Genomic DNA, 25,314 nt, shown 5'->3' on the forward strand with positions numbered 1-25,314 from the left:
TGCCGCCCATGCTCTTGTTCCACCAGGGGCCTTCACTGGAGCTGTATCCCCTAGAGATAAAGGTAGCTCTTTGGGAGGCAGAATCAGATTTCACACTTAGTTTTCAGAATGTCATTGGATCTCCTCTGGTAGAAGAAATCTTGACATTTAAGTCACACAGTGGAGCTCAGGACACTATGTTTTTTAATAATCATGGAAATATTGTGGTGCCGCCTCTACAATGCAGTGCGGTTCACCTTGTGGTTTGCATGAATTCTGAAACAGATAAAAACAAGGATGCTATCTGGCCTGTGTCTCCCTGAGTCCCCTTGGGCTTAGAGATAACTTTAGTGGTAGTTGATAGATCTGATGGCGGCTGGAGGGTGTAACAGATGAAGGCTTCATACTCCATAGCCCAAACATGAGGCCAGGAAGAGGATGTAGATGCGCCCCATGCTGGGTGCTGAGGCTGTCCACCTACAGCAGCCCCAGACCCTGCCCTGACCCTTTGCCAGCCAGGTGAATAGAGCTTGAAACTGCTCCATTCAAGCCCATCTCATTCTGCTGCTCCATTTTGCAGATGGAACATAGGTTTCATCTGGTCCAAACAGGAAAGAGACTTACCCAGGGGAATATGTGGCAGATCCAGGACTAGAGCATTCAGCTTCCTGCATCACTGCTCAGTCCTCTTTCCGTCTCAGCAGTCTGCTTCCAGTTACCCAGCCCATTTGGGGACTCATTTTCTTTCAGTTGGTCAATCAATCATTCCATAAATACTTATCACTCAATTTCTTATTACTTACAAATGCTTACCTCCTGGGGAAGTGCACAAGATGGCAGGGGTGGGTACAAAGATGCAAAGATCAAGAGGCTCCCGGTCTTGGGCAGAGATGCCAGCCCCAGAATGAGAAGGTAAATGCCTTGGTTTCCAGGACTTCTCCCAGCTCTGAAATTCTAGCTCTCCAGGGCTTAGTGCGGCATCAGCACTGCTCCCTGATCCAAGGCTGGATCGGGCTGCAAGCTCCTGGTTTGAAGGAAAGCATCCACCATCTAAGCCCTGTCACAAGGAGCCTGAGACCTGGCTACTGGTACTTTGGCCCAGGGTGGCAGCATCAGTGGCTTTCCCTCACCCTTGTCTAAAAGCAAGAACCAACTCAGAGGAACTGCAGTTTTCAATATGGAAAAGGAAGAGGGACTAAAGTGTCAGATTTTTGAAATGTCTCTTAGCTGCTCCTCCCTCTTAGAGTCTTAGGTTTCCTTAGCTAAAAGTGGTGCCCTCCCCCCAAGCCCCTCTCAGCTGCCCCCCAGCAGCACACTCTACTTCATGGTTGTCTTACCCTTGGGGCCAGACAGCAGGTCTGGAAGAACAGGTCAGTCTTGTTCATCATGCCCACTGCTAGCAGGGGTCAGTGAATCCTGTGCCTGAGTGATTCCATTCATCCAACAGGTGTGCTTCCGGGTCAAGTGCTGGCCTGTTACTAGGGATACACATGCCTGAACAGATGTGTCCAGGGAGGAAAGGATGAAAGATGCAGAATACGCTTCTTTCTATGCCATCCTGATCCCTCCACAGCGTTTGCCATGCGTGCTTCCATTCATGCATTCCCACAGCGGTCGCTCAGCCTGGAGCAGGCACTCAGCCTCCAGGGCTCCAGCACATTGGGCCCTGCAGAGGCACCAGCCAGCACCTAGCCTTCATCTGGCCTGGCCTCCCTTCTCTTCCATGGCTTACAGAGTTGAGTGGATGCTCAAGGCATCAGTCTCTATATGTTCATTGCCTGTAGAAAAGGGCATGGAATTTTAAAAATAAAATTTAATTGAAAGACTTCAACAAACAGTAAACGAAAACTGCAGGCGGTCATGCCTTGCACTTGTGTGCTCTTTCTCTCTCTCACACTCCACCCCACCCCCAACCGCCACTGTAAGCCCTAATTACTCTGCTCTGATGATGGGAAAATGTTATAACCACGTAAATAAATATTCCTCGGCATCAGGACTGAAGTGGTCCCCACCAATCTTAGATGTCTAGGAGCCACCCCATTGCAGCCCCTCTTCTACCCCCATCCCACCCCACCTGGCAGCTATGCAGGGGTAACTGACAGCCTCCCCTCTGGAGAGGGGTCATTGTGTGTGCATCCTTTGGGCTTGTGGTACCTGTTTCAAGGTGGCAAACCAGCTGCCAAGCAGACCTCAGCCTTAAGAGCCATAGGCAACAGCAGAGAGGGGCCTGCCTGGCCAGCGCCCTGTATTTTGAGATTCCTGGAATATTGAAAATTGAAGAATTCCCATCCAGGTGTGGTGGCTCATGCCTGTAGTCCCAGCACTTTGGGAGGCCAAGGCGGGCGGATCACCTGAGGTCGGGAGTTCGAGACCAGCCTGAGCAACATGGAGAAACCCCGTCTCTACTAAAAATACAAAATTAGCCAGGCGTGGTGGCACATGCCTATAATCCCAGCTACTAGTGAGGCTGAGGCAGGAGAATTGCTTGAACCTGGGAAGCGGAGGTTGCGATGAGCCGAGATCACGCCATTGCACTCCAGCCTGGGCAACAAGAGTGAAACTCCGTCTCAAAAAAAAAAAAAAAAAAAAGAATTCCCAAAACAAGATCACAAAATTGTGCTGTATTTTAAATGCATCTACTTAACAAATGAGTACTTTGGGCCTACCACAAATGCAGTGAGATATAATTGTGCTCCCTAAAAAAATAATTACAGCATTTATATAAGTATTAATTGACATTGCAGTGCTGGCCATGTGGTCCTGTAATGGGACACAAGTCAGAGCCCTGTGCTGAGCACTGTAGCTTTCACTGTGAGAGGTCTCTCTTCCAACTATGTCTGGGACCTCATTTGATCCAAGCCCCAGAATTGAGCCCTTTGTTGATGTATAGTCCCTTTCTGGCCACCAGATATACCATGGAGGAACCTGGGAAACCAGTAAGGTAGATTTTAGTTTGCTGAAGGAAGAGGTGCCAGGGACTGAGAAGGGGTTAGGTTTGTGGCCGCAGCGCCACGTGGGGAAGGCTGTGAGTCACAGGTAAGGTGGGGACAGCCAAGGTGGTATCTGCCCCTGCCCTGCTGGGAGTGTAGGGGGGTCACAGTCCTACACATGTGAGATGGAGATGGCTTCCCTAGGAAAACCAGAGCCACTTTCCATCCTCCCACTACACATACCTGCACACACGCTCATCTGCTTTTGCTTTACTCAGCTCCGTTCCCTCTTCTTTCTTTGCCGGGCAACCAACAGTGGTCTTATGTCACTGCTGAAGACCCCACTCTGAGTAAGTTAGGACACTTTGGTTGCAAGTGATGGAAGATACAGTCACACTGGCAAACTGGCTTATTCAAACAAAACAAAACACAAAACAGTCACAGGCCCAGAGAATCAGAAATTCACACACACCTGTGGGGAGTAGGGGCTTGATCAGCAGCTCAGGGGATGTCCCTGGCTTCCCCCATCTCTCCACTCTGCCCCCCTCTATGGTTTTCACCCTCGACTCCATAGCATCACTCCTGCACCAAGCAGGAAAATGGCTCCAGCAACTAGGTCATCCCTCATAACCTTGTGTGCATCCTGGGACATCACCAAGCACAAGGTGCATCTGAGCAGCCACCAAGTCCTGCAAGTCTCTCTCTCTGTCTCTATCCTCTCTCTCTCTCTCTCTGTCTGTTTCTGTGTGTGTGTGTGTGTGTGTGTGTCTCATTGCCCTTCCTTGACTCAATCACCATGACCAAGGGGGCTGGGGGGTTCCTGGGACAAAATAAATCCCCCAGAGGAAAACCGGAAGCTCCTAAAAAAGGAAATAGAATCGAAGGAAATGGATTCTGGGGAGGCTACCAGCCACCCACAGATCTCTCCTTCTCATTGGGGCTGCCAGCTGTGCTGCCCCATGCAGGAGATGACTCATGTCGTAGGGTGGAGGGCCAGCCAGGCTGAGTCCAGTGCAGCAGGACCATGAGATGGCTGAGCTTGGAAGCAAGCCAGCACTGCTGCTCCCTGGCAGCCTCTCCCCCAGGGTCCTGTGTGGCAGGACACATGGGTGCACAGCCCCCAGCCCACCACTCACCAATGGTCTCGCCTTTCCACTGTGGCCACAGCAGGGGCCAGGGAAGAGTGGGAGGTGAAGAGGGGAGATGGGCCAGTAGCAGAAGAGGCCTCCACTAGAAGTCAAGTCCCTAGGAGCCTGCCCCAGCCAGCAACAGCCTTAGAGCTAGTCAACACCTCGCTTCAGAGCTGGGGAGGCACCGCCCCAGAGGGCTGCCCAGGGAGGCAAGGCAGGCAGCAGGAGTCAGAGATGTGACTTTGAATCCAGGCCCTGCCCTCCACCAGCCAGTGGACTTAGCACTAGTCACCTGGCTCATTGACCCTCAGATTCCTCATCTGAAAACTGGAGATCATAATAATACCTACTCACAGGGTTGTTGTGACTGAAAGAAATGATGCATGTTAACAGCTAAGCAAGGTGCCTGGCACCAAGTAACTGTTCAGTGAACAGTTACTGCCATTTCCCTCCTCTTGCCCATACCTCACTGCCTGTTAGTGAAGGGCCAGGACAGGAACCTGGGTGTGACAGTTGTTTCAGAACCAGAGCGAAGGGTCAGTGTGAAGGCCTCTTTGCTACTACAGGTCAAACAGGTGGTGTCATCCCCTCCCAGGATCACCTGTCCCTTCTGATTCCAGGCTGGAAGATGGTATGCCTCAGTGCCTGCCCTCTTGCTGGCTTTGTAGGAGTAGAGCTGAAGAGGGCTGCTTCTGACTTGGGGCTCAGCATGGCCTGAGAGAGAAACCCAAAGAAAGAGAGACAAGGAGAGAGCAGAAGAGATCACAGAAAGGGAGGAGAGTGGCAGACACTATGTGACTGGGAAACACTGAAATAGCGCTGCACAGACCGTGCACCAGTGTCCAGTGTCAGCAGTGCTGACACTACTCAGCATAGTACCTGTGCAGAGTAAATGCTCCTGAAACAGCTGCTGCTCCGTTCCTTTTCATTAGGGCTGCCTATGGCTCTGTGAACGTCATTCCACAGCCCCTCCAGCCAGACATGTCTTCTTTCTCCCCTGGATGCCCTCAGCACCTGACTCTCTCATTCATTCACTGGTTTATTTACTTAAGAAATATGGACGTGGCCTTCTCTGTGCCAACAGCGTGCTGAGTGCTGTGTGCACCATGGTGAACTGACGCAAGCAGGTGTGCTGCTGCCCAGAGCTCAGCTGGCGAGCAGGTGGACAGCCTCAGTGATTCCAGAAAGCAGAGTGTCCTGACAGCGGGCCTGCCCTAGCCTGTGCTGAGGACAGGGTATCTGACAAAGAGCTGAAGGGACTGGCACCATTGGGGCAAACAAGATGGGGAGGTGGGGAGGAAGAACATTTTAGGCAGGTGAAACAGCCTTTGCAGAGGCTCTGAGGCAGGGGAGTCCCATCCCAGTGTAAGGGTCTGAGAGAAGGCCAGTGTGGCTGGAGCCCAGAGGTTGATGGGGACAATGACAGGAGATGAGATGGAAGAAAGAGACAGGGGCTGGCTCTTTCAGGTGAGAAGAGCTTCCAGGCCATAGAAGGAATTTTGGCTTTGTTCCTGGCTCAGCAGGAAGCCACTGCAGGTTTTAAGCAAGGCGCAGACATGGCTTCCCTTAGGAGAGGCTTGCAGTGGCCATGGGGAGAAGGAAGAGATGGGCAGCAAGAATGGCAGCAGGGAGAGGGCCTGAGAGGCTCCTGCAGGCATCCAGGGGTGGTCCAGAGAGAGAGCTGGGCATTGCTCTGGGTCTCCGTCATCCACCCAACATGGAGCCCCTGTGGCATGGCACAGAGCATGCCAGACCCTGCAGGTGTCTGTTGAGTGGGTAGAGAGAGATCTACCGCCCTTAAGCAACACAGGTAGGCCACCAGACCCAGAGCATAACAGCAGCCCTGGCCTCCCTGCACCAGGAGTCCTGGGAGAAATCATCTCCAGACTCTATGCATCCAGAGAGCGGCCACTTCCTTCCCGCAGCCCCTGACCACAGCCCTTTCTGGGTATTCTGACCTCTACTCCCTCCACCCCCACTCCAGCACTAGTTTCCTTATCTGTACAATAGGGATCAAGTATATATTTATGATGATAAAGTAACCCTGAATGGGGCACCCTTGCAATACACTGCACTTCACCAAACACAGCATGAATGTTTCACTACCACTGGCATCCACAGACCCTTCCTGGCCCAGACGGTGAGCTCGCATCACCCAGGCCAGAGCTCTCCTTCCTCCCTACCAAGCCAGCCCAGGAGGAGCTTATTGAGGAGATGTGGATTGCGGGCACATGTGGACTGGGCACATTAGCACCAACAGACTCCCCTCCCCCAGTATCTCTGGTCTGAGGTCCCAGGGCACAGTCCTGAAGTAGCTCCCTGTCGAATTAGGTCCAGCTTTCCCAGCTCTGTGGGGGCCCTCCCCCTTCTTTCCCAGCTTTCTATCTCCCTTCCTTCTTCCTGCTATACTTGTCATGGCAACCCCACTCCCTGCCTGGTGCCTAGACCAACTGGTTCCCCTGATGATAACTGTCCAAGGAGAGGAAGGGCAGCTCTCCGGGCCCAGGCTGGCTCCCTGGGCACAGTCCTTCAGGCAAGAGCACCTGCTGAGGCACAGTCCAGGCCGGGGCTTCATCACTGTTTTTAGTCTGTGGTTATGGACTTGAATGATTAAGTCCTTGACTCCCAGATATTTCCCTCCCCAGGACCAAGTCCGAGAGTTATACTCTGCAGCAAGAAGCCTGATGATAAGATCACAGACTATTGTGTCTTCTCATGGAGAACCACAGTGCACATTTTTGACGTGAAGCTCTGTGTGACGCAGTAAAGAGCACAGGCTTTGGCGTCAGACAGGCTCCCCGTTTTTTAGCTTTGTGACCTCAGGCCGGTTCCTTAATGATCCTAAACCTCAGTTTCTTTATTTGTAAAATGACAATAATGCTAATGTTCTATCCTGACTGTGAATAATACAGTCAGGATACAGGCTCATCTACTGTGACAAAGACCCCCAAAATAACAGTGACATGACTAAGACAGAAATGCATTGCCTGAGCAGCCCAGATGTGACACAGGGTTGAGCCCTCTGCCATGTTGCTCTGTCACACATGGAGTCTCTGTGTCCATTGCAGGTCTATGATGCCACTCCAGCCATCCCTTCTAGCCAGCAGCAAAGGGAGTAGGAGAAATGGAGGGCTGTCTTTTGCAGAAGGGTGGCTGGATTGTAGGAGGTCTCCACAGTGTAGGCCAAGAGCTGTCTGAGTTGAGGGAAGAGCTGGCGCCAAGCAGTGTTCCACAGGGATGATTGGAAGTCCCCTCACTAGACCTGGTTATGACATATCAGATTTACTTTTTATCCATGGCCCAGTGATTATCCCTGACCCAGAACATCAAAATCTTAGCCCCGTCTGCCCCGGCCACAGAGGGGCGAGCTTCTCTTCATACGATGGGAAAATCTGTCTTGCTAGGCAGCTCCTGGTGGACTGCACCGGGGCTGCACAGCCTCCCAAGGAGCCTTTGCAGTGTCCGGCACTACCCCACCTCTCCAGGGAGGCTTTGCTGACTGCCCAATGCGTCCCTTTATTGTGTGTCCCCGTCCCTTGTTGTCCGTGGCAGCCCTGAGAGGACTTAACTGCCACAGACCACTTTCTAGGTAAGCACTTTGCTGTGAACATGCAATTTTGTGCTAGAAGAATCACTCATGCTCTTCTAGCCCGGGATATGGTGGCCAGAGCTCTCTGTGAGTAAATCTGGGAACACAGACCATATGTCCTCTCGGGAAACCACAGCATTACAGTGTCAAAGGCACTCAGTGGAGTCCTGCAGTAGGCATATCTGTCGACACACATCCCACCCAGGGCTTCACAAGCATTTTTTTGTTTGTTTGTTTGTTTTGAGTAATTCTATTAAGTTATATAACCACTGTCCTGAACTTGTTGCTCTCAGGTCGTTCCTCTCACAGAGGGGACACTGAGGCATAGTGTGGGACTGGGCTGAGATCATCCTACCAGGTGACAGCAGAGCTGGGAAGAGAACCAGGCTTCCTGTGTTCTAGGCCAGGGATTTTCCCACCTGTGTGCCTCTTGCCTGTCCCCACTGAAAGCAAGAACCACCCTCCCAGTTTCCAGAAACTGCTCCAGGTCTGGCTTCCCTGCTCCAGGGTTCCTGTCCCATGCACCCGTCGGCATCTGGCCCCCCAAACAGTCGGAGGGCAGGGCTGCTGTCTTCCGCTTCTCCTGCTGCCAGACTTGCCCCACAGCTTCCAGCCTGCTGGGGAGCAGATCAGCCTGTCACTGAAAATGAAGCACCCAGGTTTGCGGCTGGGACCTCTTTTTTGCCATCCATCAATTAGAGTGGTTCAGGTTGTCACTCTAAGACTTTCACCCTCACTTGCACTCCACTTCCCTCCAGGAGTGACAGGAAAGGGCAGCACTGGCACCTCTGTGTGCCTGCACCGTGGCCAGCACATTCCTCATGTCAACCCATTTGATCCTCTTCTCTTGCACCTTGGAGGGCACCGTGTTTCTTACCAGGACCCTGATTGATATGTAGGTTCTATTATTATTCTCATTCTACACGTGAGAAAATGAAGTTCAGGGAGGGGACTAGCCCAAGGTCACACCACTCATAAGTGGTGCAGCTGAGCTCTAACCCAAGCAATCCAGTTCCAGAGTGTGTGCTTTTAACCCAGGGGTCCACAACCCCTGGGCCACAGACCAGTACTGCTCCGTGGCCTGTTAGGAACTGGGCCACACAGTGGGAGGTGAGCAGTGGGCCAGTGAGCGAACCTTCATCTGCATTTACAGCCACTCCCCATTGCTCACATTGCTGCCTGAGCTCCGCCTCCTGTCAGATCAGCAAGCATTAGATTCTCATAGGAGCGTGAACCCTATTGTGAACTGCATGCGAGGGTTCTAGGTTGTGCGCTCTTTATGAGAATCTAATGCCTGATGATCTGTCACTGTCTCCCATCACCCCCAGATGGGACTGTCTAGTTGCAGGAAAACAAGCTTAGGGCTTCCACTGATTCTACATCATGGTGAGTTGTGTAATTATTTCATTATATATTACAATGTAATCATAATAGAAATAAAGTGCACAATAAATGTAATGGGCTTGAGTCATCCCCAAACCATCCCCCATTCCCAGTCCGTGGAAAAATTGTCTTCCACAAAACTGGTCCCTGGTTCCAAAAAGGTTGGAGACCGCTGCTTTTAACCCACCCAACAAGGATGCATGCCCACATTATCCACCTTGACTTTCCTACCAGGAAGATTGCTGGGAGCCACCACCTTGGACCAGGCACTGAGCCAAGCACATAGTTGATAGCCAGTGAGTACTGAGAAACCAGGAAAAGGGCAGCCTCAGCCAGCCATCAGAGTGACTCTGGCATCGGCTGTGCCTGCAGCTGGCTGGCCACGCCATGGTCATGTCCTGCTGGCAGTCGGACCCAAGGTGCCTCTGAGCAATGGAGGCCTCATCTGCTCCAGTCGAGGCTGATTTTACTACCTTCGCTGGCTTGTGGGGTCTCACCAGCCACCAGGAGAGGAGGGTGAAAAGACCGCTCCCTCGTGTCCCCATATGGGGCACGCCAGGAAGTAAGACCAGAGCACATACTTGGGCTCCTGGCTGTAGAAGTTCCCAAGCTATATAGGGAGAGGAGAATCAGGCCTGGCCTCTAAAAGGAGGCTACTTCCTCCTGGAGAAAAGTCAGGGAAGGTGGGAAAATGCAGCCTTCACAGCCCTGTGTCATAAGCTACCCAGCTCTGATAGCAAGAGTGGCCGGCGTGAGGGCCAGTCTTCCCTCTGTGTGACTTTCTGGCCTCTGGACAGTCAGGAGCTCAGGCAGCCTGGGGTCTGCTGGAACTCAGCAGCAGGGGTGGAGGGGGGGTAGGGTCTTTGTCATGAACCGGAAGCATACCAGGCCTTCACTTAGAACACTGACCCCTCACAGAAAGACCAGCCCCCAGGCCCTGCCCCGGCTGGCAGGGCGACCTCAGGCCCATCCCTTACCCTACATGGTCTCCATTTTTTCATCCATTAGATCCGAGGAACGAGATCTAAGATCGCCCCTCCCCCACCCCACCTCCTTTTTAGTTCTATAAATTCCCCTGGCAGAACTTAATTGCTAAGTTTAGGTGATTGCCAAGCACAAGGTTCTTCCTTTGTATCCAAAAAAGAGAGGAGGGGGGGAAGGGGAAAAAAAACACAGAGTTTCAAAGTTAGGGCGCCTGTGTTCAATTGAAGGTTGACTTTCTCTTAAGGAGGGAGTTGTTGCTCCCACAGCCTCCAGGCTGTTAGCAGCAAAAGCAGCCTAGCAGGAGGGGCAGCCCTTGGCGAGCCCCCAGTGCAGGCCACTTGCCCCACAGTATCCAGCGCACTGTGGGGCAGATCAGCCTGTCACTGAGAATGAAACACTCTTTTTGACATCCATCAATGAGAGTGGTTCAGGGTTGTCACTCTAAGACAGGACTATAGCCCGGGCGGGGGACTGTAGAAATGGGCATGGTCCCCACCTGGTGGGGACACCAGTGTGGACTGGCATACATGGGCCGTGGAACCATCAGGGTGAAGCCACTAAATCAGGCAGAAAAACACTGTCAAGTGTTAGCACCACAGCATCTGTGTCAAGGGTAACCATGTCTCAGGGACGCAGGAGACGAGCGGCCCCGTGCAGAGCTGTCAGTTTTAGTCTGATCAGTCCAGAAGGCTCCCGGTGTGGTGGGGAGAGGAAGGATGGATTTCAGTAGCGGCTTGCTAGATGAGGATGAGATGGCAGAGCATACGGTGCAGGCTTGTGGAAGGGGTACGGAGGCCAGGGAGGTCTTTGGGCAGCTAGCTGACAGCACTGTTACAAACATTTTGCACACATTTTATTGATTGGCCCACTCCCCAAACCCAGACCACATAGGCAAGTGTCCCATGGTACTACTGGGGTACCTGGAACCCAGAGCAGTGGGGAATGTCCCTGTCCCAGTCCCCCAAACATTGCACCAGCCTCTCCAGCTTCCCACTGCTTCTCCTGCCTCTCACCCCATAATCTGTGCTCCACACAACAGCTGAAGTGAGCTTTTAAAAATGCATATCTAATCCCCTGCTTAAAAGCGCTCAGTGGCATCTTTGCTCTCAGGATAAAGCCAGCCTTATCTCCTGCAGCTTCTGCCACAAGCTCTGCTGCTGACTCTTTAAATGCCGCAACCTCCTGGCCTCAGGGCTTCTGAGTGAGTTATCTCCTCCATAGAGGACTTCTCCACCACTGCTCCCCTCCCCCAGGCCTGGGTTCCGCCATCACCTCCCCTCCCTTGGAAGCCTTTCCTGACTCCCCAAATAGGCTGGGCCTCTTGTCCTGCCTCTCAGACCCCTGGTGTATGTGCTCACCTGAGTATTTGATCAATGTCTGTGCCCCCTGACCCAACAAGGCTGTAAGGGACAGGGGCAGGGCCTATATGACTTCAGTTGGAGTCAGTCTCCAGCACCCAGCATGGTGCCTGGCCCAGAATTGGTGGGTGTTCTATTAAAGTCTGCAGCTAATCCGTGGTAGAGCTGTTCTTGATCCCAGATGTTTGAGTACCTGGCCCATTGCTTTCTGTATGGCCCCTTATAAAATCAGAGCAGGTAGTTAAAATCAGATCCTGGAGACCCAGAATGAGTTTGGAGCCTGAGTTCTAGAACCCACTTGTTCATAGGCCCTCTGGCAGGCCTCAGTTTTCTCACCTGCTGAATTGAAACCACACCTGCCCAAGCACTGTGCAGGAAGCAAAGAGTAGGGGTCACACATGTGAGGCATGTGAGAGGGGGTGCCTCCTGAAAGCTGGCCCTGTGCATCCACTCCTGGAACCTGGCTCCTCTCCAGGCAGGGCACAGAGGCAAGCACCCCCAAGAGAAACCCTATACCCATTAGCATTCCCTCCCCACCCCGCTGCCTGCAGCCCCTGACAACCACTGATCTGCTCTCTGTCTCTATGGATTTGTCTATTCTGGACATTTTATACAAATGGAATCATACACTATGTACTCTTTTGTATCTTGCTGCTTTCACTTGGCATAATGTTGTCAAGGTTTTTTCCGTGTTGTAGCTGAATCACATTTCATTGTATGGCTAAACCAAATTTCATTCATCCATTCATCATTTGATGGACATTCAGGTTGTTTCCACCTTTCGGCTACTATGAATCATGCTGCTATGAACATTCATGTACAAGTTTTGTACAGACTCATGTTTTCATTTCTCTTGGGTACATAACTAGGGGCGGAACTGATGGTTCATAAGATAGTTCCATGTTTGACTTTCTGAGGAACTGTCAAAATGTTTTCCAAAGTGGCTGCACCATCTTACGTTCCGATCTTCCACATGTGGGGGTTCCAGTGTTTTCCCTTTCTCACCAATACGTGTTATTGTTCATCGTTTTTATTATAGCCATCCTCGTGGGTGTAGTGGTAACTCATTGTGGCTTTCATTTGCATTTCCCCAGTGATTAATGATATTAAGCATCTTTTCATGTGCTTTCGGCCATTTGTGTATTTTCTTCAGAGAAATGTCTATTCAGAATTATCCCATCTTTAAATTGGGTTATTTGTCTTATGGTTAAGTTGTAAGAGTCCTTTATTCCAGATATGAGCCCTTTATTAGATATGCGATTTTGCAAATATTTTCTCCCCTTCTGTGCATTATCTTTCCAATTTTGTGGAAAGGACGGTGCCCTTTGAAGTCTCACCTCATTCTTCCCTTGCCTCTGCCCCCTTGCCAGAGCCCCTCACTCCTCCAGACCTACTCATCTCTCTCTGTTATTTTATGCTACTGCAACAAAATACCTTAGAATAGGTAATTTAGAAACAACAGAAATGAATTGCCCACATTTCTGGAGGATGAGAAGTCTAACATCAAGAAACCAGCAGATTTGCTGTCTGGTAAGGGTTTCTTCTCTGCTCCATAGATGGTGCCCTGTCACTGCATCCTCACGTGGCAGAAGGGACAAAAGGCTCCCTCAAGCCCATTTATAAGGGCACTGATCTCATTCAAGATGGCAACACTCTTATGATCTAATCGCCTCCCAAAGGCCCCACCTCTTAATATCATTGCCTTGGGGATTAGGTTTTGAGCATGTGAATTGTGGATGGACACAGATATTCTGACCATAGCACCATTGCCTGCCCTGACTTCGGGACTTGCACTCTTTTGGAGCTTAAGGAACTGGCTCTTTCTTGCTCCACATTGCTCCCCATTCCCCACCAACGTTCCCCAGCAGGCTCTTGCCCAGCAGACAATCTGAACTGCACCCAGGCTGCAGTCATCCCTGAGTTTGGGGACTTCTGAGGCTGTGTGCTGAGTTGTGCCAGCAGCAGGAGGAGCCCACCATTCACAGAGTATCCCCCTCTGGCCACATGCTGGATGCTCGCAGACACAGATATATCCCACTGTATCCCCAGAACAATCTCAAAAGATACTGGTATTTTTCTACCCTGTGGAGAAAATGGAGCCAGAATTTAAATTTGGATTTTTTTTTTTTTTAAGACAAGGTCTAGCTTTATCACCCAAGCTGGAGTACAATGGCATGATCTTGGCTCCCTGTAACCTCTGCCCCCCAGGCTCAAACCATCCTCCCACCTCAGTCTTCTAAGTAGCTGGGACTACAGGCACATATCACCGTACCCAGCTAATTTTTGTATTTTTTGTGGAGATAGGATTACATCATGTTGCCCAGGCTGGTCTTGAACTCATGAGGTCAAGTGATCCACCCACCTCAACCTCCCAAAATGCTGGGATTACAGGCATGAGCCACTATGCCTGGCCAAATTTAGAATTTAAAATGGAGCTGTTCACTGTCTTATTACACAGCATGTTCATGGCTTATGAGCTGCACGTTCACCTCTGCTGTCCTGTTTGACAATTGCCGACTCTGAAAAGGACCCAGTATTTAAAAATACTGGAGAAAGTATTAATACCTCCATTGGTATAAGCCCTAGTATGGTAGCAACAGAAGTTTCTTGACACTCTGGAAAATGCCCAGCTCCACCTGCTGTAACCAGCAGCCCCGAAATCTCAAGGCCTCAACACAGTGAACGTTAGTTCCTTGCTCCCACCAGTCTAATGTAGAAGTGGTGGAACAGGGGTTGCCCTGTCCCCACGTAGGCCCGAGCCAACTCCCCTGTGGTCAGTGGTTCAGCCTCAGCTGAGGGTCTTCTGCTGGACTCCTGGTATCAGGCCAATGGACTGGGGAAGGTCACAAGGGAGGTTTTTGGGGCCGGGCCAGAACTTGGTCCCTGGTCACACCTAACTGCGGGGAAGTCTGTGAAATGCCTAACTGTGACCTCAGGAAGAAGAGATGAAATACTTTTGTCAGTAGGGAGCCAGTCTCTAGCATAGCGCTCAGGTGCGAATTTTAGCCAAACTGCTGCCAACTGGAAGGAGCACCTCTGCTGGGGTGACAGGTCCATTTTTTTGGCTCTGTTGGCTGCTTTCTGCTCCTTACTTGGGCCCAGCTGAGCAGTTAAACAGCTTTGCTTCTCTATGACATGACAGAGCACACCTGAAAATTCATTTCTTGGTGGCTGTGGTGGTGGCTTCTCACCCTGTCTCCTGTCCCAGCTCTAAAAATGGACTGCCCTTCTGATATGAAAATGCATGACATCTCTGGTACACGAGTCCCACGTTCTGTGTGCAGACAGTGTGCCAGCAGCTTCTCCCGTGTGATGTCAATGTTTCCCTGGCATGGCACACATACTTTGGTGGAATATGAGATTAAATGGTACGTGGATAAACTTTTTATTCCTACTTTTGTAGTTGCATATCGGTTGTAATATGTACTTGAAAAAAGATCACTAACGTATCAAACCCATAATTTCATATCTATGACCGAAAATGAGGCTAATTTCAGAGCTATCCTGATATTGGGTGGGGAGAAGCAATGAATGAATGACGGTCTGGGAACGTTGCATGGGGTGAAAAGGCTCAGATGCCCGACCCCCTTGCCAGACTTGCTAGTGTGTGACCTCTCTGCACTTTTCCTCCTCTATAGTATGTTCCCACATGAACGTAGGTTATAGGAAGTTACACACTTGGTGTGCCAAGTGATTAACAGCAGTACCTGGCACATATTTCATGCTTAGTAGGCGATAGGTCCTAATGTTGTTAGGAAACACCAAATCATATCACTTAACTGTGCTAACAGTATTGTGACAGGGTTATTACTATACTTTATAGATGACCTAAGAAAGGTTAAGTTGCTTGCCCAACTGGCAGCAGAGCCATGCGCTGACCCCCAGTGTGCCTGACTCCTACCTAGGCCAGGCTCTGCGAGGGGAGTTCACTTGCAATCCTGGCTCTGGCACTAACTTAAGAGGACACTGCAGGCAGGCCCTGTCGCTCTCTGGGCTTCAAGCTTCCCATAGGTGGAATGGGGGACCGACATAACTCTTTGTGCAGGATAAGTCTTGCAGAATGTGGAGGCTGCTCTCTTTGCTCCAACCACATCAGAAGCCTTTGCTTAAAAAAAGAAAAAAAAGGTGGACTGGATGTGAGCTAGGTGTCTGAATGCAATGCCCCTCTCAGATCCTCTGCCTGTCTCTGGATTCTTGCTGCTGCCTCTCTCGTCACACTTCTTTACGACCAAGCTTCCAACCTACCCCAAGTGTAAACCATCATTTGTTTGTCTGTCATCTGGTGATGGACATTTCACTTGTTTCCATTCCAGGACTCTTATGAATAATGCTGCCAGAACACTAATGTACAAGTTTTTGTGTGGACATATGTTTTCATTTCTTGCGGTAACTACCCAGGAATAGAATTGCTGGGTCACGTTGGGAGGGTATGTTAACCGCATAAGAAATTTCCAAACTACTTCCCCAAGTGGTGCTACTCTTGAAAATTCTACCAGCAACATATAAGAGTTCCTGTTGTCCTGCACACTCGCTGACATTTGGATTGCCAGCCCTTTTAATTAACTGCTCAAGTTGGTGCACAGTGGTATTTCACTGTGGTTTTAATCTGCCTTTCCGTGGTGACTAATAATATTTGGCACCTTTTAACATACTTTTGGGCCATTCGTGTATCTTCTCTTGTAAGTAACTGTTCAGATCTTTTATTCTTCCCTTTTATTGGGTTGTCTTCTTATTAATGAGTTTTAAGATTTTTTTAATATCCCCGATACAAGTTCCTTGTCAGATATATGAACGTTCATATTTTCTCCCCGTCTGTGACTTGCCTTTACAATTAGCATTTTAAAATAGATTGTTTAATGAATGTTGAGCCATCCACCCTCCAGCTTCCACGTCTAGTCTATACCTCCCTTTCCAGCATTGGGAGCCCTTTGCTAGTTATTTCTATTTGACTGTGAGAGGTCTTCATCTGCAGATAAAGAAGTGGTAATGGCATCAGAGGTTGAACTTGTGGACTCTGGGGTCAGACAGTCCTGGGTCCAAGTCCCAGCTCCGTGGCTCACAGATGGGCAGGTACTTCTCCTGGCTCTCCTGAGCATTGCTTTTCTGGTGTGTAATATGAGGATAATAAGTCACCTACCTCTTTGTGCTGCTGGGAAGATTATATGAGATGATGATCTCAGGGGCCTAGCACCTATCAAGTGCACACAAAGGCTGGGCTGCACCTGTTAGCACTCCTGTTGCTAAGGCACGCTAGCAGCCCAGGCCCAGCCCATGTGAAGCCACTCCGCACAAAGCAGGCTTCTTCTCCCTTCCATCTTTATATCGAAAGCACCACCTTTCTCCCAGTTATCCAAGCAGAGACCCTGGACTCCTCCTGCCCCTCCATGTCTCACTTCCTGTTGCAGAATGGTTCTTGAATCAGCCCTTCCTCTCTCTGCCCAGGCCACTGCCCTGGTGAGGCAGCCTTCCCTCTCCCCGGTGTTCATACGGTGCTCCTCACCGAGGTGGTCTTCCTGCCTCTGCCTCCCAATCTTCCACCCTGCTTGCCGCTGACACTGTTGTCAAAGGCTTCCTTTCTAAATCAGAAACCTGGCGCTCCTGGGTGGGTGTTTGGGGGAGACCACAAGCAAGGCTCGGCTGTCACTGGTGTCTTCCTTGGTTATAAATAACAGGCTCTATTCTTAGCCAACCAGCAGTTAATTCTCCTCCCGTACCTTCCAGAGCCTCTGTTAGGGACCTTTGGCTGTCCTTACTGGAGACAGGCCATTCCTTGGCCTTTGGCAGGACCCATTCCTTTGATACGTGATCAGAAAATGTAATTATAAAGCCAATTACTGATTTCCTGAGCTTTACAAGGGAGACAGGAAAGTTTGATTAAGTTTGAATTTGTGTTTGGCTGATTGCCAGCCAAAGCCGAATGGGCTTGTGGGAGATTTCAGTTGTTGCTGATTCTGTTCCTGTTTTGTGGCAGCGCTCTTGGGGTGGGGGCAGGCGCACTGGTGTTGTGTTGTGGGTTTTTTACCCCTCTTACTTGCTGAATGGCTATTCCTCTGTTGTGATGCATGAGATGTAAATCCCCCGAAGACCAGTTGCCAGAGCAACGGGCTGGAATTGAGCTCAGCTAAACAAAGTCCTTCAGCTTTGAAGGGAGAAGCACTTGTTTCCCATGTGGAGTTGAGTTATAGTGGCCCTACAACAAGGCTGCATTCAAGGATGCCTACATGAACAGGCATGCAGAGGGGGTCGCTGAGCCTGCTGGAGGATCTTCAGCGGCGTGTCTGGGCTCTAACTACCTCTAGGACCTACCCAGGGGGACACACAGATGCTGAGGCTGAGGATCAAGGCTATTCAGGGTGCCTCTGCCCAGCTGGTCACCCTCACCCTAGAACCTGCAGAACTGGCCTTCAACCAGTGACAGCCTGCTGGGCTCCACCTACAGCCCAGCACAGGTGGAGACTGAAAAGCGACCCTTTGTCTCTAGCCAAAGCACTTGCTTTGTCAGATACTTTATGGGAAACCAAACAGAGCCCGTGATGGGACCCAGTGGGAGCTCCCGGTCAGAATCTGACTTGGTTCTAGAGACCCAAGTTTCTTCCCTAGCAATAAAATGAGGGAATCCCAGTTCTCTGGAAGCTGTAGCCATCCCACAACTCTTCCTACAAGGTATACATTATTCAGGAGTGATGGTGGGGTCCCACTTCAAAGCATCTCCCTCATGCCTAAAATCTCCCAGTTAGAGCCCTTTGGGTGTTAAAGGTTTTTAGGTCTCTAAGAATCCTGGTTAAAGTACTAATACACCTGAAAGGAGAAGCATCTACCAGTAGGGATTAGCCATCAGCTAACTGAGAAAACTGCCATTTGGGAGTAGGACACGGGATTCCCTGTACCTAGGGTGGGGTCAGATAAACTCTACCTGCCTCCCAGCTTGCTTGAGGCCAGATCCAAATGTGACCTCTTGCACCAGAAACATTCATATCTCTAACATTCATATCTGGTGTGATGTACCAGAGCTCACCAAGCAGTCATGCCCTGCCCTGTACCCTCATCCACATAGCAAGCTCATGAGCTGGCACTGCCTTGACCCTCAGTTGCAGACAAGGAAGCCAAGCCTCAGAGAGGCCAACCACCTTGCCCAGCATCACACAGCTGGGGAGTACAGGTTTTGGACTCAGACCTGGGATTTCTGAATCCAAACCCAAGCCTGTTTCCTATGCGCAGTCACCACCCAGTGGATGCCATGGACACTGCGCGCCTGTTTTGTCTAACTGGTGTGTGTGTGTGTGTGTGTGTGTGTGTGTGTGTGTGTGTGTGTGTGTGTATGTGTTTAAAAGGTGGGAATTTTTGTTAAGTTTGAATTTCTGTTCTTTTCTTTTTTAAATGAAACTGTTATAGCTTCCTGGTGGAGTTGTAATTAGGAAATTCTGGGTTAGTCAGCTAGGCAGAATTGAAAAATAACCAGGCATTGCTTAATGGAGTACTTTTTCCCCTCCTTAGAAATTCAGGTTTTGTCAAATTTCTGGGGAGGAGGGAGTTGTGAAGATGGAAAAATGTGTGCAGCTGGGCTGGGTCAGGGAGTGTGTATTCTCTTCTTTATGTAGAACTAGGCGATTAAAAAAATAGTTATCAGGTGGGAGTGCTGGCTCACGCCCATAATCCCAGCACTCTGGAAGGCAAAGGTGGGCGGATCACTTGAGCCCCAGGAGTTTGACACCAGCCAGGGAAACATAGCAAGACCCTGTCTCTACAAAATAAAAATAAAAAATTATCCAGCCGTGGTGGTGCATGCCTGTGGTCCCAGCTACTTGGGAGACTGAGGTGGGAGGATCACTTGAGCCCAGGAGGTAGAGGCTACTGTAAGCCATGTTCACGCCACTGCACTCCAGCCTGGGCAACAGGGCAAGACGCTGTCTCAAAAAATAAAATAAAATAGTTATCTTTGTGTAGGATGATCTTCTGCATGTGCAGATATGAGGCAGCCTGTGAAAGATGGTAAGGAAACAGGTGAAGAGGAACCCTGGCTGGGGCCCAGGCTTTGGCAGGAAGAGGATGCGAGCCCCAGATGTGGGTTAAGGGCTCTCAAACCAGGTGCATGCGGAGACTCCATTGTCACGTCCCTTCCAGCTTGCATGTACTGATCAGTGACAGTGATGATGACAAGGGCAGTAACAACTGCCCCCATACGTGGGGCATATATGCCAGGCTCTGAGACACTGTCATTTCTGTGTTACTCTGACAGTCTTCATTTTAATAGTAATATGCTTATTTTAATAAGAATCCAAAACATAGCCCATCTAGCTCATAACTGCCCAGATATTAGAATGGGGCCAAAGTAGGAGTTTAACTTTTTTTAAAAAATGAGTCAATTAAATGAAACATATGAATATAAGGATGGGGTATCGTGGATTGGACAGAAATTGTGAAAACAAGACAGAAAGGTCTGAAGTTTGGGAAAGCTTGCCTCATCCATATGAGCAGGTAAAATGATTAACCTGATTTTACAGATCAGGAAACCGAGGCTCAGAAAGGTTGAGTAACTTGCCTACAGTCACACAGCTGATAGATGGCAGAGCCAGCACCAAGACCCAGGCTTGCCTAACTCCAAAGGCACAACTTGGGGCGGCTGTCCAGATACACATTCCTACCTTCACTCTCCAGATGAAACCCTCAGTGCTGGGTTAGCTAGCCTTCCTGGGGCTGTCCAACCCTGGAGAAAGAAGGCCTTTCTCACTCCTTTCTGAAACATGAACAGAGGCAGATCCCACTCTGGGGAGGTAGGGCCCTGGGGCCTGCTTCCTCCAATCTGCTGCGTCTAACTCTCTCAAATAAAAGCCTTTTCAGAAAGGGCCTGGCATGAGGCTGCATGTGACTGGCAGGGCTGTGACTGCCAAGGCTTCACTGTGCTTCCTCGCCCCTGCCCCAGTCCCACCCAGCCCGCGGCAGCCCCCACCTTCCTTTCTTCCCTGGTCTCTCTTAGCTCTTCCTTCCTTCTTTTTTTGTCTCTGAATCATTTTTTCCAATTAGCTGTTGACTGTCTGTTAAATAATTCTCTGAATGATTTCTAAAAGCCTCCTGATCACTGAAACCTCAGAGATGGAAACACATTTATATTTATGTGGAACTGAGCTTTTAGAACATTATTAAATTTGCATGGGGAGCTAGCAGAGTAGCCACTTCCACACAATCCAGACCATGAGGAAGCAGCATCTCCAGCAGGATGGAAATAGTTCCACAAGCCGCTCTGCCTGGTTTATTACTCTACTGGGAGAAATCAGCACAGTCTACCTGAGGGTCCGGAGGCAGCATGGACCCAGACAATGTGAGCAAATGCTGTGGCTTAGAAACCACTCAGATGCCTGTGTTTTATAATCGGCCAGCTTCCTAACCTAGGGTTCTGGGGCTGCGACCTCAGAAATGAAAGGCAGATTGGGGTGTGTGTGTGTGTGTGCGCGTGTGCACATGTGCATGCAAGTGTGTCTGTGTCCAAGTGTAGCTGGATGTATATTTCCTGGGGGTGGCTTAGTGTGTGCATGACTACATGCCTTCTCTCTCTTAAGAAGAGAGGCTGTAGCTTTTGTCCCATCTCAAAAGGGCCACCTATAATCCTAAAACATTTGCACTAATGACCCACTATGTACCAGGCATGTAAGCTGCTAGCTGAGGCCTCTGAGCAGGATAATTCTCATAGAATTTAGAGTTGAGAAAAGAGAAACAAACAGAAAAGGCTGTAGATAGTGGTCAGGCGGTATAGAGAATTTAAATAAATGGGTGGCTTCTCTCAGTCAGAGTGGTACCAGCTGGCCCCTGGCTGCAGCTCACCATGGCCAACTGTGTGACATAGTAACAGTTAACCTCTGCTGACTGGTCACCATGCTCCAGGCACTGTCTTAAGTGGCTTGTATTCATTCCTTTAATCCTCATAACACCCTGAGACGTTGGGACTGTTTAAACAGATTAGAATGCTAAGGTTTTGTGAGGTCACGCAGGGAGCAAGTGATAGAGTCAAGACTGAATCTGGGGTTACTCACCTCCAAATGCTTTCCTGGGTAAAATACTGGCCTCTCCAGACTTAGTTTTCTCATCTTTAAAATGGGTGAATTCCTATTTGGCCTATCCCTGACCAAAAAAAATTATATTTTTAAAAATATAAACTTTTACACAGGTCGATCTGAAAATCAGCGTCCTGCGCCCACTTGGCTCTGGTGCCCTTGATGGAGCTGAAGGCTGTCTGGGGTGGTTCCTGAGTTTTCTTAGATTCCTTCAGGACTGCCAGTTGAACCACCAATGTGTGGAGTTTTACTTAAGCCTCATTTTATAAATCAGACCATTTGATTTGTCTCCCACTAACTTGTCAAAGTTCCAGCAAGCAGGTTTTAGTTCCAGAAGCCAGATGCTTGCCACTGCCAGCCCCCTGAGGTGGGCGTTCTCACCAGCCCATTCCCTGCTGAGCGGCCATAGGCCCATCTCCCAGCCCAGGGCAAGGCCACATTTCCTCAGACCCCTGAGAGCTCCAAAGTCAACCTGTGTGGCTGGGGTGAATACAGGCAAGCTGATGTGGACAGTGGATACCGGTGAACAATAAAAATAACAGCCATGGCAGTCAAGTAAACAGAGTTTGGGCTTATGCTAACAATACAATTGATGGGGGGGGGTTTGACCTTTTTTTTGTTTCGGGCCCCACCAAGAATACTAGTGGACCATGTAACATCCCTCAGTCAAAACATGGACGTGACTTGGATTTGCTTTTGAGGGTCAAAGAGAAGTCTTACAGAAGGGGTGTGGGGGAGCCGGAAGCACAGACTCTGGGGGTCAGAAAGATCTAGACTCAAACCCCAGCTCTTGCTTCCAGCTCTGTGACCCGGACCCCCTTTTACCTCTGCCTTGCTCTCAGTGATTTCTTCAGGGCATGAAGAGGCTGCAGGAAGGGCTTTCTCTGTTCGCCCTCTAAGCACTTACCACAGAAACTTGGCATTTTTCCATTATTTTTATGTATATGTGCATGTGTATGGAGGGAGATTCGGTTTTTTTAATTTTTTCATTGCATTCTTTTGTTTTGGTGAGTTCTTCTTCATCAAAACCCTGACTTGTGCTTGTTTTGTTGTGCTTCTCTTCCCAGTGGAACACAGCTAAATCATTCTGCCCCACAGAGTGGCTCAGTCAGAGTGCCAGATGTGGGTGATTAATAAGCTGTAGTTGCCATCATGTTGAATTGTTTTTACTGTTGTCACTCAGTGTGCTGAGCACCTGACTGCACTAACTCATTTAGAATTCAGCCATCTGTGAGATGCACGCTGTCACCATCCCCAATTTACAGATTAAAATACTGAGACCCTAATAGGCCTGCTCCCAAATGACTGCTCACAGCGTTACTCCCTTGATATGGAGGTCTGGGCAGAACATCCTAGGGCTCTGAATGCCCCCACCCAGGGGTCCTGCCTGTGGGTCATCCAGCAGCAGCACCTCTGTCCAGTCTCACACTGATGTGAACAGTCTTCTCTGATCTGCAGCTAACAATTTACTTCCAGCCCCACTGTCACCCTCTCCCCACTTGTGTGCCGTGTTCGGTTCTCAGGGACCCCAGAACTAGCCCAAGCAGACTAAGGTTCCCTGGGTTCTAGAATCTTGACAGCTCAAACCACTGGCTTCTCCCTGAAGGGTTTCGACACACCCCCCGCCCCCCCACACCCACCTCCTCCCTAGCCTTTGCTTCCCAGCCAGCCCTACCTCCTTCCCAGGATCTACCAGCTAAGCCACCAGTGACCCTGGAACAGTGAGCTAGCCCCTCCTCTCTGCGCCTCAATTTCCCAACTTGTGTGATGAGGGAGCATAGACAGCAGCAGTTCTATGGGCCCCTCCAGCTCAGACATTCTCCAAACCCCCATCATCTCTCATCTGACAACTGCAGTGGCCTCCTTGGAGTGCTCCCCGGGGGCCACTCTTCCGAGCCCCCAGCCCCATCTGGCTATACACAGCAGCCAGCATGAGCTTTTGAAACAATATTATTTCGCTCCCTGCCTTTAAAACTCTCCTTGACTTCCTACCACACATAGAATACAAGCCAAACTCCTTCCCATGGCCAACAGTGCCCTACATGACTGGGGGTCACGCCCGGGCTGCCCCTCCTCAGAAGGTGCTTTGAACACAGCCAGCCCGCCAGCCCCTGGCTGCTAGGAGCTGCTGCTGTGTTGCTGATACCATCAATGTATGTATTGATTTCTTACCCAACTGGTGCCTTAACTTCATATTTATGTCTTGCCCTGACATTTCCCTTTTCTTACATGTTCCAAATTATTAAAAACAGCTGCTTTATAATTAATTGAACGAATCACAGAAAAACACTTTTTTTTCTCTATATAAATAATTCCACCTAAACTCTTCTGGGAGGACAAAATGCTGTGACAAGGAACCAGCACATACCTGGCACCTGCTGTCTCCTCCCCAGCCTGGACTTGAATTCATCTGAGCCATCTCTGGTTCTCTCCCCGGCCTGAAACGGGACCTCCATGCTCAGCCGACGTGGGGTCGGTGGAGAAGGGTCGCAGGAGTCCTGAGCAGCTTTTGACAGCTCGTTCTGCCTGTCTGTGGACTGCTTCCCATGATTTCACCACTGCCTTTTGTATGCCGAGCTCTGTGCCCTGTCCCATGCTGGGGTGGGGTATGCCAGAGGAAGATATCACTCCTGCCCCAGAGGAATCACAGTCTTGTTTTCCAGATGGACACTTGGAGACCCAGGCAACCAAGTGGTGTGATGCGGAGCTCAGGGTGGGGTCACAGGAGAGCCTCGTGTGGAGGCTGGCGGGCAGCCTTCCCACAGCAAGACCCCCACCAGTGAGGTTTGCCGCATAAAACGGGTGACCAGCTGCCCCAAGAGTCATCTCTCTGTGTTCCCTGCAACAGGCTCTGCTGAAGCCAGCATTTTCTGTGTGGATAGACTCTGACATGGGAGAGGCTGGGAAGTACCAGAGCATGAGTTGGCATCTTGGGTGGGCAGCGAGTTCACCCTCTGGAGCAGTAGGAACCCTTGTGACTGTCAGAGTTTGCAGACTTGCACGCTTGACAAAGCATTACAAAGCATGATGGCTGACAGTGACCTCAGAGATGATCACATCTAAAGGGTGACATGGATGTGTCTTGTGTGCTTGCTATCATTGACCCCCAGCTTTTGTCCCCAGCAGTCACTGTATTTCAGTCATGGCACTGAATCTGCCCTCAGAGTTCTCTCGGGATAGCCATTGCCCCAGGCAGCCACTACCAGTTGGTTGCAGTCAGCCCTCAAGTTGAAGCCAGTTTCCCACCTCTGATCTATCCAACGCGACACTCTCATTTTATAGACACTGGCAAGGGAAAGGGCACTGAAAAGCCACAGCAGAACACCTATCTTGCACCCTAAGTTTTCTAACCTGCTACTTCATTCCTTTTTAGATCTTTCCCTACCAAGCCCTACCAAGTTCATTCACTTGGCAAATGTTTACTGAGCACCTGCTGTGTGCCCAGCTTGTTGGTACATCCTGGATACAAGAGGGCGCCTGGCACAGGAGCCCAGCGCTCAGTGGAGAGACCTGTAAACACAGAACACAGAGGCTGGTGGGAGCCACACTCACTGCCACCCTCACGGGGGAGAGCAGAGACCCTGCCGCCCCAGACTTCAGGGAGCCCCCTGCGTCTGCTTTTCCTGATTCTCAGGGCTTTGCCCATGGTACTGAGGCCTGTGTTCTCTTTAATCCTTCCTGCCATCCCAGGCAGGCAGATTGCAGGTCCCTCTTCAAGCTGGTGCTCTTGAAATATTGTTCATCATTTATTCAGCAGGTCCAGGAAGATGCTGTTATGAAACTTGTTTCTTTATTGTTCAAAATAAGGGATATATTAGATGTGCTGGACTTAACATAACACTTTAACATTGTTGGGAGCTGACTTTCATGGCCATTGTTCCTAACAAAAGAAGACTTGGTGCCTCACAGCCCTTG

The 25,314-nt window shown here is 50.1% G+C and overlaps 1 protein-coding gene across 3 annotated transcripts in view; it reads left to right on the plus strand.

Annotated features, from left to right (window-relative positions):
- Positions 1-25,314, plus strand: part of GNAO1 (G protein subunit alpha o1) — a 167,201-nt gene that overhangs the window by 88,255 nt on the left and 53,632 nt on the right. Inside the window, exon 1 of one of the 3 annotated variants that reach the window (XM_030925457.1) lies at positions 15,847-16,032. The exons of the other annotated variants lie outside the window; for them this stretch is intronic. The gene's annotated coding sequence lies outside the window, so the exon portion shown is untranslated. Of the gene's footprint in view, positions 1-15,846; positions 16,033-25,314 lie in introns of those variants that run through there. 3 annotated transcript variants of the gene reach the window in all.

This window comes from Rhinopithecus roxellana, chromosome 20 (genome assembly GCF_007565055.1).
Source record: "Rhinopithecus roxellana isolate Shanxi Qingling chromosome 20, ASM756505v1, whole genome shotgun sequence".
Classification (NCBI taxonomy): domain Eukaryota; kingdom Metazoa; phylum Chordata; class Mammalia; order Primates; family Cercopithecidae; genus Rhinopithecus; species Rhinopithecus roxellana.